The sequence below is a fragment of the Erythrolamprus reginae genome, chromosome 7 (assembly GCF_031021105.1).
Source record: "Erythrolamprus reginae isolate rEryReg1 chromosome 7, rEryReg1.hap1, whole genome shotgun sequence".
Lineage (NCBI taxonomy): Eukaryota > Metazoa > Chordata > Lepidosauria > Squamata > Dipsadidae > Erythrolamprus > Erythrolamprus reginae.
The window spans coordinates 14,378,608-14,392,270 of NC_091956.1; the positions used below are offsets into that span (position 1 = coordinate 14,378,608).

Below are 13,663 nucleotides of genomic sequence, written 5' to 3' on the forward strand. Positions count from 1 at the left end.
TTAAAGCTAACAATTTCTGGTTGGAACTGTATAGGTTGTGCTCCTGTTCTTATTACTATGCAGCAATAAATTTACAAGTGTCAAACACACTTGACTCCAGATACCCAAGTAACAGAATTAAAACAGAGTTGGAAGGGACCTTGGAGGTCTTCTAGTCCAACCCCCTGCTTAGGCAAGAAATCCCACACAAGCAAGGCTCTCAAAACTGGTTATTTTGGGTAAGAACGATCTGCGAGGTAATAATAATGATGATAACAACAACAACAGAGTTGGAAGGGACCGTGGAGGTCTTCTAGTCCAACCCCCTGCTTAGGCAAGAAATCCAACACAAGCAAGGCTCTCAAAACTGGTTATTTTGGGTAAGAAGGATCTGTGCGGTAATAATGATGATGACAACAACAACAACAGAGTTGGAAGGGACCGTGGAGGTCTTCTAGTCCAACCCCCTGCTTAGGCAGAAACCCCTACACTACTTCAGGCCAATAGTTATTCAACATCTTCTTAAAATCTTCCAGTGTTGGAGGATTCAAAACTTCTGGAGGCAAGCTGTTCCACTGGTTAAATGTTCTAACTGTCAGGAATTTGCTCCTTAGCTCTAAGTTTATTTATTTATTTATTAGATTTGTATGCCGCCCCTCTCCGTAGACTCGGGGCGGCTCACAACAACAATAAAACAATTCAAGACAAATCTAATAATTTAAAAACATTTTTAAAATCCCGTTATTAAAGCAGACATACACACAAACATACCATACATAAATTGTATAGGCCCGGGGGAGATGTCTCAATTCCCCCATGCCTGACGGCAGAGGTGGGTTTTAAGGAGTTTCCGAAAGGCAAGGAGGGTGGGATCAGTTCTAATCTCAGGGGGGAGCTGGTTCCAGAGGGTCGGGGCCGCCACAGAGAAGGCTCTTCCCCTGGGACCCGCCAAACAACATTGTTTAGTCGACGGAACCCGGAGAAGGCCCACTCTGTGGGACCTAATCAGTCGCTGGGATTCGTGCGGCAGAAGGCGGTCCCGGAGATATTCTGGTCCGATGCCATGAAGGGCTTTAAAGGTCATAACCAACACTTTGAATTGTGACCGGAAATTGATCGGCAACCAATGCAGACTGCAGAGTGTTGGTGTAACATGGGCATACCTAGGGAAGCCCATGATTGCTCTCGCAGCTGCATTCTGCACGATCTGAAGTTTCCGAACACTTTTCAAAGGTAGCCCCATGTAGAGAGCATTACAGTAGTCAAATCCCTCCTTGTTTAGTTTCTTCCCATTGCTTCCTGTTCTACCCTCAGGCGCTTTGGAGAATAGCTTGACTCCCTCTTCTTTGTGGCAAACCCTGAGATACTGGAACACCGGAAAAGCAAACTACAAAACAAGATTTGGGTTTTTTTATATTTAATAGTTTTCTACCTGTCCAAACCCAGGCTCTTCTCTCTCTCTCTCTCTCTCCCCCTCTCCCTCTATCTATCTCCCTCCTTCTCTCCCCCACCCCCCCAGCTCTCTTAATCTTGTTTTTTCCAGGCACAGAATTGCACTGAGACAATTTTGGAACACACCAAAGGAAATTATGATATAAACAGAGCATGAGGAAGCTAACGCTTTGGATCGCAAGCATTATTAAATGCAGCCATAGTTCTAAAACTCAAATACTATTCTAACCTATCCAGTCAGCTGGCAATAGCATGCCTTTTACGTGGAAATTCAAAATCCTGTGGTTTCTGGGGAAAGAAAATTGATTAGAGAACTTAGGAAATAAATAATCAGGATAAATTTCAGAGCGATGGAAATTTTCAGGTCGTAAATATGCTTTATGTGCTGCCATATACACCCGGTATTTGATTAAGTCAAAATACCTATAGATTTACTTTCCTGTTTTAAATTTATTAGAAAACTTGCTTAGGTTTTTTTCTTTTTATTTATTTTATTTTCATTTGTCAAGGATGTATTGGTAATATACATAGAAACATAGAAGACTGACGGCAGAAAAAGACCTCATGGTCCATCTAGTCTGCCCTTATACTATTTCCTGTATTTTATCTTAGGATGAATATATGTTTATCCCAGGCATGTTTAAATTCAGTTACTGTGGATTTACCAACCACGTCTGCTGGAAGTTTGTTCCAAGGATCTACTACTCTTTCAGTAAAATAATATTTTCTATACATAGATATAACATTGTTTTTATACATAAGATGGGTACTGATAAGAGAGAACATTAGGACAGGGGACGGAAGGCACTCTGGTGCACTTATGCACGCCCCTTACTGACCTCTTAGGAATCGGGTGAGATCAACAGTGGACAGTCTATGGGTAAAGTTTTAGGGGCTAGGTGATGATACTACAGAGTCTGGTAGTGAGTTCCAGGCATTAACTACTCAGTTACTAAAGTCGTATTTCCTGCAGTCAAATTTGAAGTAGTTCACTTGAGTTTGCATCTGTTGTGTGCTGGGGTGTTGTAGTGGTTGAAGCTGAAGTAGTCGTTGACAGGTAAGACGTTGTAGCAGATGATTTTATGGGCTAGGCATAGATCATGTTTAAGGCGATGTAGTTCTAAACTTTCTAAACCTAGGATTGTAAGTCTAGTTGCATAGGGTATTCTGTTGCGTGTGGAGGAATGGAGGGCTCTTCTAGTAAAGTATCTCTGGACATTTTCTAGAGTGTTTATGTCCGAAATGCGGTGTGGGTTCCAAACAGATGAGCTGTATTCGAGGAACGGTCTGGCAAAAGTTTTGTATTCTCTGGTTAGTAGTGTGAGATTATCTTAATTTTTTTTCATTAGAAAGAGCAGGGGTTTTTCCATCATATATGTTGTTTTTGTGATGGTTTCTTTTCAAATAAGGCTTCAATTTCACCTGGTCCACTTGTCAAAGAATGACTGCAATCTATAAACAGTGGTACCTCTACTTACAAACTTAATTCGTTCTGTGATCAGTTTCTTAAGTAGAAAAGTTTGTAAGAAGAAGCAATTTCCCCCATAGGAATCAATGTAAAAGCAAATAATGCATGCAATTGGGGAAACCACAGGGAGGGTGGAGACCCTGTTTCCTCCCAGGAGATTCCTAGAGGGGCCCCACGGAGGCTTCTCCCCGCCTTTTCCGGCCCTGTTTCCTCCCAAGAGATTCCTAGAGAAGCCCCATGGAGGATTCTCCCCGCCTTTTCCGGCCCTGTTTCCTCCCAAGAGATTCCTAGAGAAGCCCCATGGAGGATTCTCCCCACCTTTTCCGGCCCTGTTTCCTCCCAAGAGATTCCTAGAGAAGCCCCACGGAGGCTTCTCCCTGACTTTTCCGGTTACAGTTTCGGAGGCTCGTATTTGTAAGCAGAAAATAGTTCGTGAGAAGAGGCAAAAAAATCTTGAACACCCGGTTCTTATCTAGAAAAGTTCGTAAGTAGAGGCATTATTAGGTAGAGGTACCACTGCATAAGTTTGTTTAACTTACATCTAGTCATCTTTTGAGTTCTGTACAGAGTTCCCAGAAGCGGATGCGTTGTAATATAGATCCGGTCTATATCTACATTTGCTGTGATTGGTGTTGTTTCTGGCAATGGAGTTTATAGTGTGGATAAAATTTCCGTTTGCTGGACTCATTTCTACAAACCACTCTGCAGAATCGGGGGGACCACTGAGCCATCTTTATTCTTGTGCTCAGCGCCATCTCTGGAAACTTCGATCATTTCTTTGGGGTTAATGGTTTGTGTATGATGGCTGCTGCTGATAATAACAATAACAACAACAGAGTTGGAAGGGACCTTGGAAGTCTTCTAGTCCAACCCCCTGCTTAAGCAGAAGACCCTACACTACACTTCAGACTGTTTTAACATTGGATTTGTATATGATGTTTTCTTGTTGTGAGCCGCTCCGAGTCCTCGGAGAGGGGCGGCATACAAATCTAATAAATTAATATTATATGTTGTGGTTAGCTCTGGCCCAGCTCCTGCCCCAAGGACTGTGGATGTGGGGGAGACATCCACATGCTGCAGGCCTGTTTTACCCCTGGTGGAATCTGACCAAGAAGACATGAGTGACAGGGAGGAGGAGAGTGTGGCAGACAGCTCAGAAGGAGATCAATTATCTAGCTCCTCCTTGGATTCAGAACAAGAGTTAATGATACGGCCACGCATGAGAAGAGCGATGCATAGGCAACAACAACTGAGAGATTATTATCAAAGAAAATGAGGCCACCTGTGGTTGGGTGGGGCTGTGGTAATTAGTGAGGCTGCTATAAATAGCAGCCTGTGGGTTTGGCCATTGTGGAGGATTATCTGATCGTTGTGTTTCGTGACTGCTTTACTGACTTTGACTTTTTGTGTGCTGATTTTCCCCCACTTTGAAACTAAACCAGAGCAAAGTGTGTTTCACTTTGTGAAAGAAGAAGGACTGTGAATTGCCTCACAGCTGCAAGCTAAGTATCACAAAACTGATAAGGGACTTGTACCAATTACCAGTTTGTTTGGAGACGAGTGCTTTTTGCTACACCAAAAGAGGGCTTAGTTTAAGTGAATTTTCATTATAAAGAACATTGTTTTGAATTTTCAAACGTGTGTGTGTCTGAAATTTGTACCTGTGAATTTTTGGGAGGAGTCTATCAGAGAGCCCAACAGAACAATTATAATAATAATTATTCAGACAGATGGTTATCCAACATCTTCTTAAAAACTTCCAGTGTTGGAACATTCACAACTTCTGGAAGCAAGCTCTTCCATGGATTAATTGTCACAAAATTTCTCCTTAGTTCTAAGCTGCTTCGCTCCTTATTTAGTTTCCACCCATTGCTTCTTGTTTTACCCTCAGGTGCTTTGGAGAATAGGTTGACTCCTTCTTCTTTGTGGCCACCCCTGAGATATTGGAAGACTGCTATCATACCCCCACTGGTCCTTGTTTTCATTAAACTAGCCATGCCCAGTTCCTGCAAAAATTCTTCATATGTTTCAGCCTCCAGTCCCCTAATCATCTTTGTCGCCCTTCTCTGCACTTTTTCTACAGTCTCAACATCCTTTTTGCGTTGTGGCGACCAAAATTGAATGCAGGATTCCAAGTGTGGCCTTATCAAGGCCTTATAAAGTGGTATTAACACTTCATGTGATCTTGATTCTATCCCTCTGTTAATGCAACCTAGAACTGTGTTGGCTTTTTTGGCAGCTGCTGATGTTGCATCTATTTTCTTCTAGTCCAAATACACTGCTCACAAAAATAAAGGAAACACTTAAACATCACAATATAACTCCATATAAACAAACTTCTGTGAAATCAAATTGTCCACTTAGGAAGCAACGCCGATTGACAATCCATTTCACATGCTGTTGTGCACATTCAACTTTGTATAGAACAAAGTATTCAATGAGAATATTTCATTCATTCAGATCCAGGAGGCGTTCTTTGAGTGTTCCCTTTATTTTTTTGAGCAGTGTAGTTCAAATCTAATCCAAATAATTCAATTTATTTTAATGCTCCTTCTAAACGGCTTGGGATTATTTCATTTTTTTTTTCTTTTTACAGGAAAATGATTAATACAACCGGGTTATAACCTCCTTCAATTTGATACCCTCCACAAATCTAAAAATGCATTGCTTACTATTAACCTGATCTCATAATAATTCTTAATCATTAACCAGCAAGCGAGTCCCACATATACAGTGATACCTCGTCTTACAAACGCCTCGTCATACAAACTTTTTGAGATACAAACCCGAGGTTTAAGATTTTTTTGCCTCTTCTTACAAACTATTTTCACCTTACAAACCCACCGCCGCCACTGGGATGCCCCGCCTCCGGACTTCCATTGCCAGCCAAAGCGCCCGTTTTTGTGCTACTGGGATTCCCCTGAGGCTCCCCTCCATGGGAAACTCCACCTCCGGACTTCCATCTTCCGTGTTTTTGTGATGCTGCAACATAAGTCCAGAGGTGGGGTTTCCAAGCGAGGGGAGCCTCAGGGGAATCCCAGCATCGCAAAAACACAGGTCCAGAGGTGGGGTTTTGAGGACTTCAATGTTTTTGCAATGCTGCAATTTCACTGATGCTCCCTTCCCTGGGAAACCCCACCTCCGGACTTCCGTTGCCAGCGAGCTTGTTTTTGCAATGCTGGGATTCCCCTGCTGGGATTCCCCTGCAGCATCGCAAAAACACAGAAGTCCAGAGGTGGGGTTTCCCACGGAGGGGAGCCTCAGGGGAATCCCAGCAGCACAAAAACGGGCGCTTTGGCTGGCAAAAGGGGTGAATTTTGGGTTTGCACGCATTAATCGCTTTTCCATTGATTCCTATGGGAAACATTGTTTCATCTTACAAACTTTTCATCTTAAGAACCTCGTCCCAGAACCAATTAAGTTTGTAAGATGAGGTATCACTGTATAGAGAGTCTCCAACCGGGTTTATTTTTAATTTTTTTGCAGTTGCTTGGTGTCGTAATTTATTTTTTTACAGACCATTTCTCTTTCCGAATGCAAGGATTTGGCCCGGATGATTCACAGGGGTAGAATATTTTAAAATAATCTTGGAGCCCTGGCTACGTAGCTAGTAGGAATCTATAATTCCTCGCCAGACACACAGCACACAAAGGTTTTGACTCTTGACGAAGGGAATCTGTTGCAATGCTTACAAAATACAGGTGTCACTACAAACATATGAATTTTCTAGGGAAAATATAACTCCAATAAAACATTTTCCATTTGCAAATCTGCAAATCCTCACTGTCTTCCTGGTTCAAAAACCACTGCATTTATCAAAACGTTCGGGATACACAGGAGCACAATATCAATTCATGATTCCCAAGTCTCCAGGTTTTCTTAATTTTGAAGTTGCTGATGACCCCCCCAAAAAAGTGACTTATGACCACATTTTTCACACATACAACTTGATTTAGAATCTTAGAAACATAAAAGATTGACGGCAGAAAAAGACATTATGGTCCATCTAGTCTGCCCTTATACCATTTCATGTACAGTGGTACCTCTACTTAAGAACTTAATTTGTTCCGTGACCAGGTTCTTAAGTAGAAAAGTTTGTAAGTAGAAGCAATTTTTCCCATAGGAATCAATGTAAAAGCAAATAATGTGTGCAAACCCATTAGGAAAGAAATAAAAGGTCAGAATTTGGGTGGGAGGAGGAGGAGGAAGACAGTCGCTGCCGAAGGAAGAAAGTGAGGGGAGGGGAATCAAAAAATTCCAAAACTTTAAGGCTTAAAAAAAAAGAGGGACTCTGAGACGGCAAGGAGGAGCACGTGCCTCCCGTACACCCGGTGCGAGGCTGCCTCCCATACACTGCACCAGAGAGAGAAACCCAGGGGGAATGGCAGGAAACTGGCCATGGAAAATTTTTCTGGGCTCTGATTCTTAAGTAGAAAATGGTTCTTAAGAAAAGACAAAAAAATCTTGAACATCTGGGTCTTATCTAGAAAAGTTCTTAAATAGAGGTGTTCTTAGGTAAAGGTACCACTGTATTTTATCTTAAGATAGATCTATCCCAGGGATGTTTAAATTTAGTTACTGTGGATTTACCAACCACGTCTGCTGGAAATTTGTTCCAAGCATCTACTACTCTTTTAGTAAAATAATATTTTCTCATGTTGCTTCTGATCTTTCCCCCAACTAACCTCAGACTGTGTCCCCTTGTTCTTGTGTTCACTTTCCTATTAAAAACACTTCCCTACTGAACCTTATTGAACCCTGTAACATATTTATATGTCTTGATCGTGTGTGTGTCCCCCCCCCCCCCTTTCCCTTCTGTCCTCTAGACTATACAGATTGAGTTCATGAAGTCTTTCCTGGTAGGTTTTATGCTTAAGACCTTCCACCATTTTTGTAGCCCGTCTTTGGACCCGTTCAATTTGATCCATATCTTTTTGTAGGTGAGGTCTCCAGAACTGAACACAGTATTCCAAATGGGGTCTCACTAGCAGTCTATACAGCGGGATCACAATCTTCCTCTTCCTGCTTGTTATACCTCTAGCTATGCACCCAAGCATTCTACTTTCTTTCCCTACTGCCTGACCGCACTGTTCACTCATTTTGAGACTGTCAGAAATCACTACCCCTAAATCCTTCTCTTCTGACATTTTTGCTAATACGGAACTGCCAATACAATACTCAGATTGAGGATTCCTTTTCCCCAGGTGCATTACTTTAAATTTTATAAACATTAAACTGCAGTTTCTATTGCTTTGGCCACTTATCTAGTAAAGCTAAATCATTTGCCATATTACAGATGCCTCCAGGAATATCAACCCTACTGTACACTTTAGAGTCATCGGCAAATAGGCAAACCTTCCCTACCAAACCTTCCGCTTTATCACTCACAAAGATATTAAAAATTTACATTCAGATGCTTAAAAACTGACTCACATTTATGAGGGCTGCAGTGTTGCGGGTTCATCGTAACTTTGAACAGTTGCTGAGTGAACTGTTCTCACGCACATGCAGTCCTCGACTTACAACAGATCTCTTAGTGACCATGCGAAGTTATAACAGTACCCCCAAAAAGGGGACTTATGACTTATGGGTTCCTATGGGTACAGTCAAGTACGCAGAACTGGTAGAAGAATTTTGATTTTTTTTCTATTTTTCCCTTCTGGGCTCTGAGTATGTTTTTCCTCTCGCAATAAATGAGGTTGAATGTGTATAATTTTAGAAGAGCTGTGTGTGTGTGTATACATATACATATAGTTTATATAGTAGATAATGTATATTTTGGTGTGCTTGTGTGTAATATGTCATATGACATATCTACATAGAATTAAATCGTATATTTTGGATGTTTGGTAATAGTAAATAGATAGGGAAACTGTACCTCTTTGAGGCGAGGAGAGGCCAGGCACTCTAGCCCAACACTTGACGTGAGTGAGGTCAAATTGGCCACTTTTAAGCCAGTCACATGACCATTAAGCCACCCCCTGGTCACATGATCATCAAGCCACTCCTACCTGGTTACATGGCCGGCAAGCCATGCCCACAAAATAAGCCACGCCCACAGCGAGGTAGTAAAAAAATTGCAGCCCTTCACTTCTTTGACTTTTGTCATACAACCATTATTTACTGACTCCTCACATCCTGGACACAAATTGTTTCAACTCCTATCCTCAAAACGTCGCTACAGAGCACTGCACACCAAGACAACTAGACAAAAGAACAGTTTTTTTCTGAACGCCATCACTCTACTAAACAAATAATTCCCTCAACACTGTCAGACTTTCTACTAAATCTGCACTTCTATTCTACTAGTTTTTCTCATCATTCCTATCACCCATTTCCTCCCATGTTGACTGTATGACTGTAACTTGTTGCTTACATCCTAAGATTTTTATTAATATTGCTGCTTCTTCATTGCTTATTTGACCCCTATGACAATCATTAAGTGTTGTACTACATGATTCTTGACAAATGTATCCTTTTCTTTTATGGACACTGAGAGCATATGCACCAAGACAAATTCCTTGTGTGTCCAATCACACTTGGCCAATAAAATTCTATTCTATTCTATTCTATTCTATTCTATTCTATTGCGGTATCCCCCTGGTGATGTGATCCAAATTCAGGCATTTCAAGAGTCCAGTTGCCTGTTGAAAAAGAACCATTAGGAACCATGACCTGGAGAATCTCTACAGACATCCTGGGGTGTTTGTAACTTACTCTGCAGTAACCCTAACTAAAGCTAATCTTGACCCCCATGGAAAAAAAAAAAACGTTGTTATGTTATCTGGCACGTGATCACTAGCTCTTCCTAAAATTGCTGCGTATAATAATAATGCTTCCAAATTCCCTGAGCCAGAAGTCATGAAATCATTTTTCAGAAAAAATAAAATAAAATATAGGTCTTATGCACATCTGGATTGACGATAAGAGCCAGTCATGATTTTAAAAAACCCGAAATAAATCTTCTTTCAGCCCCCCCAAAGGATAACGTCTTGAGAAAGTTTTCACACTTTCAGACTTCACCGCCGTTACTACGATGTACGTATTGCTTTCCCAGACATACTTTCAAATATGATTTTTTTTAAAAAAAAGAACTTGGAAATTTTTACACAGAGTAATAGTTTTGACTATTGCAATGCGCCCTACATGGGGCTACCCTTGAAGAGCGTTTGGAGACTTCAGCTGGTGTAAAACGCAGCGGCACATGCAATAACGGGTGTACCAAGGTACAACCGCATTACTCCAACTTTACGTGAGCTGCAGTGGTTACCAGTCGGTCTCCAAATGCAATTCAAGGTGTTGGTTATCACCTTTAAAGCCCTAAATGGCTCAGGGCCTGACTATTTAAGGGACCTCGCTGCGGCCAGTAAGGGCCCACAGAATTGGCCTTCTCCAGGTCCCATCTGCCAAACTGGCAGAACCTTGGGGAAGAGCCTTCACTGTGGTGGCTCTGACCCTTTGGAACAACTGCCCCCAGAGGTCTGTGCTATCTCCACCCTTCCAGTCTTCTGGGAAGCCGTTAAGGCCTGGCTTTTCCGGCAGGTCTGGAATTAGGATTGTTTGTAAGTATGCATGTTTTTTTACGGTATTATAGATTTTATGGCACTGTTGATTTTATTGCTGTATTTTTATTTGTTGCTGTATTTATGACTATTGTTAGCCACTCTGAGTCCTTTTTGGAATAAGTGGCATATAAATAAAAAATGCCGCATGAGCCCCGGCGACCGGTCAGGTTCCACAAAGTCGGCCTTCTCCAGGTCCCATCAACTAGACAATGTCCCTTCTCTGTGGGGGGCCCGGCCCTCTGCAATCGGCTCCCCCCAGAGATTCGTATTGCCCCCACCCTCCTCGCCTTCCTAAAGAACTTAAAAACCCATCTATGCCGCCAGGTTTGCGGTCACTAGACCGTAGCTTACGGCCAACAAGTGTGGTGTATGTTGGTGAATGGTATACAGTAATACCCCGGTTATTGCGTCCCCAACCATTGCGAACAGGGTAATTTGCGATTTTTGAACCCGGAAGTCAAAACACCATCTGCGCATGCGTGCCTTTTTTCTATGGGCACGCATGCGTAGATGGCGCCGGGCAGATCAGCTGCTGGGCGGCTTCCCTGGGTCTTCCCCCTCTTGCTGGCGGGAGGGCAAAGCCTCCCCCAGCACCCGCTCGCCCGCTCTTCGCCCTGGAAGTTCGCCAGGAGTCAGCGGAGAACAGCGCGCCTGTTTTAAAACGATCGGAGCCGGCCTGGGGGGCTCGCTAGCACCCCCCCAAACCCGGGTTGGGGGTTCGGGGGAGTGCTAGCGAGCCCCCCATGTCGGCGGGGACGTTTTAAAACACCCGCGCCGCTTTCCAATGAGTCCCGAAGACAAACGCGGAAGTTTGACGTTTGTCTTCGGGACTCATTGGAAAGCGGCGCGGGTGTTTTAAAACGTCCCCGCCGACATGGGGGGCTCGCTAGCACCCCCCCAAACCCAGGTTGGGGGCTCGGGGGGGTGCTAGCGAGCCCCCCATGTCGGCGGGGACGTTTTAAAACACCCGCGCCGCCCCCAATCTTCGGCTCCTCGCTAGCGCTGCGGAAGTAAAAACACCATCTGCACATGCGCAGATGGTGTTTTTACTTCCGCAGCGCTACTTCGCGAAAACCCGCTCATTGCGGGGGGTCCTGGAACGGAACCCTCGCAACGAGCGGGGGATCACTGTACAAAGATATAATATTCTTTGTGATTCGACACAAAAATATGTAACCCTTCCCTGGTGCAGAGCTGAAGGGATTGGATACTGTAGCCCAGAGGTTAATTCTCTGCCTTACAAGGCAAAGGTTGCAGGTTCAAGTCCCCGTGAGGGTATGGCTAGCTGATGAGGCCAAAATAAGGCCGAAATAGATCTATCCTAGTCTCCCTTAATTTTCAAATTCAGCAAAAAACATGTGACACATACAGATAGAATTGTCGGCTATCAATAAAATTAACTGCCTTGGAAATGGCCCTGGGTTGGGCCGAGAGGCAAATAAGGAGCTGTGATGTTCCTTCAATACACCAGGGTGATTTGACAAAAAAATATGTAACCCTTCCCTGGTGCAGAGCTGAAGGGATTGGATACTGCAGCCTAGAAGTTAATTCTCTCCCTTACAAGGCAAAGGTTGCAGGTTCAAGTCCCAGTGAAGGTATGGCTAGCTGATGAGGGCAAAATAAGGCCGAAATAGATCTATGCTAGTCTCCCTTAATTTTCAAATTCAGCAAAAAAACATGTGACATATATAATGTATGTATGTATGTATGTATGTATGTATGTATGTATGTAGATTGTTCTGAGTTCGGGTTTTGCCCCGTGTAATATTTTGAGTGTCTATGCGACGTTTCGGTGAAATCGTATTCACCATCATCAGGCTGAAGTTTTAAGCTTCGTGCTGCTGTAAATATGGAATGTTTGCAACTGCCATTTGTTCCTTATATATAGTGTTGGGGGTGGAGATTTGGTTTGAATGTAGCAAATAGATTGGGTGACTATGTTTTAGTGATTTGATTGGTTGGTGGAATCACAATTACTTGAAGGATTGACATGGTGATTATTATGATATGTTTTTTTGTTTAAGGCTGGTTTCCAAATCTCTGGTAGGCGGGACGTGTCATCCCGTTTGTTCATGCTGAAGGGGTGCTTCTCTATCTCTATGGCTTCCATAGTAATTCTTCTGTATGGAAGAATATTTTTTATTAAAAAAAAAAATCGCCCACCTCTCCCCCCCACCAATCCATTAAATCCAGCCATCCCCCTCTCTCTCTTCCGATTATCGCTTCTCCCTTTTGATGAAATTCTAGAAATTCTGGGGACTTTTTAATAAATATCCACAGTCCAGCGCCCGCATGGAAATCTCATTATCCTTATTTTATTTTTCTGAAACAAAATCTGCCGTGAAGAATGCTTCTGTGTTAAGAGATGGACTCCCAGTATTAAATAATAGCTTGCTATATTTGAAAACCTCCCCTGGGGAAACACCGTAAAGAAAGATATTATATCCAGAATCCCCGCCAAATGTTCGTGGGGGTGCTTATAAAACCCACCACGGTCGTCCAACTCCTGAACAGGCAAAGAGACGGAGCGATGAGCCGAAATTATTTGTCTTGGCAAAGCCTGTTTGGGTTGGAGGTCTTAAGACGTTGCCTTTGGCTCGAAGTCGGTCGATTCTTACCAGCAAATTCTGCACAGCAAGGTCTGGGAAACTGATTCCTTTTAGCAAAACTGGCCACAAATTGTATTTTTTTAGCCCATGTCAGGGGCCATTTGACTCGCTTGGTGAAACTTTTGAAGATTGGAGGGTGTTTGTGTGTCCACCCTCAACGTGTCGTATGCACCGCGACGGATGTTTCTGTATTACTGTTATACAGTAATCTTCTCATCCTTCCTATTGCCCACCTCGTTTTTTTTGCTTATGACTATAACTTTGCATTGCTTCTATCGTTACGATTTATATTTTTTTATTTAGTTCCTTAGTATGATTTATACTGATTGCTTATTTAGTGCCCAATGACTATCACTAAGGGTTGTATCTCACGATTCATGATGAATGTACTGTATTTATGATGATTATGATCATGATTCCTCCCTTATATCTTTATGCAGACTGAGAGCTTATGCACCAGACAAATTCCTTGTGTACTTGGCCAATGAAGAATTCTGTTCTGCTCTGTTCTATTCTATTCTATTCCTTATTCTATTCAATTCTATTCTATTCAATTCTAGTCTATTATTCTAATTCTATTCTATTCTCGT

The 13,663-nt window shown here is 42.7% G+C and overlaps 1 protein-coding gene across 3 annotated transcripts in view; it reads right to left on the minus strand.

Moving 5' to 3' along the window:
• The window catches only part of LIMCH1 (LIM and calponin homology domains 1), a 228,193-nt gene that overhangs the window by 145,494 nt on the left and 69,036 nt on the right, over positions 1–13,663 (minus strand). The window lies entirely within an intron of this gene.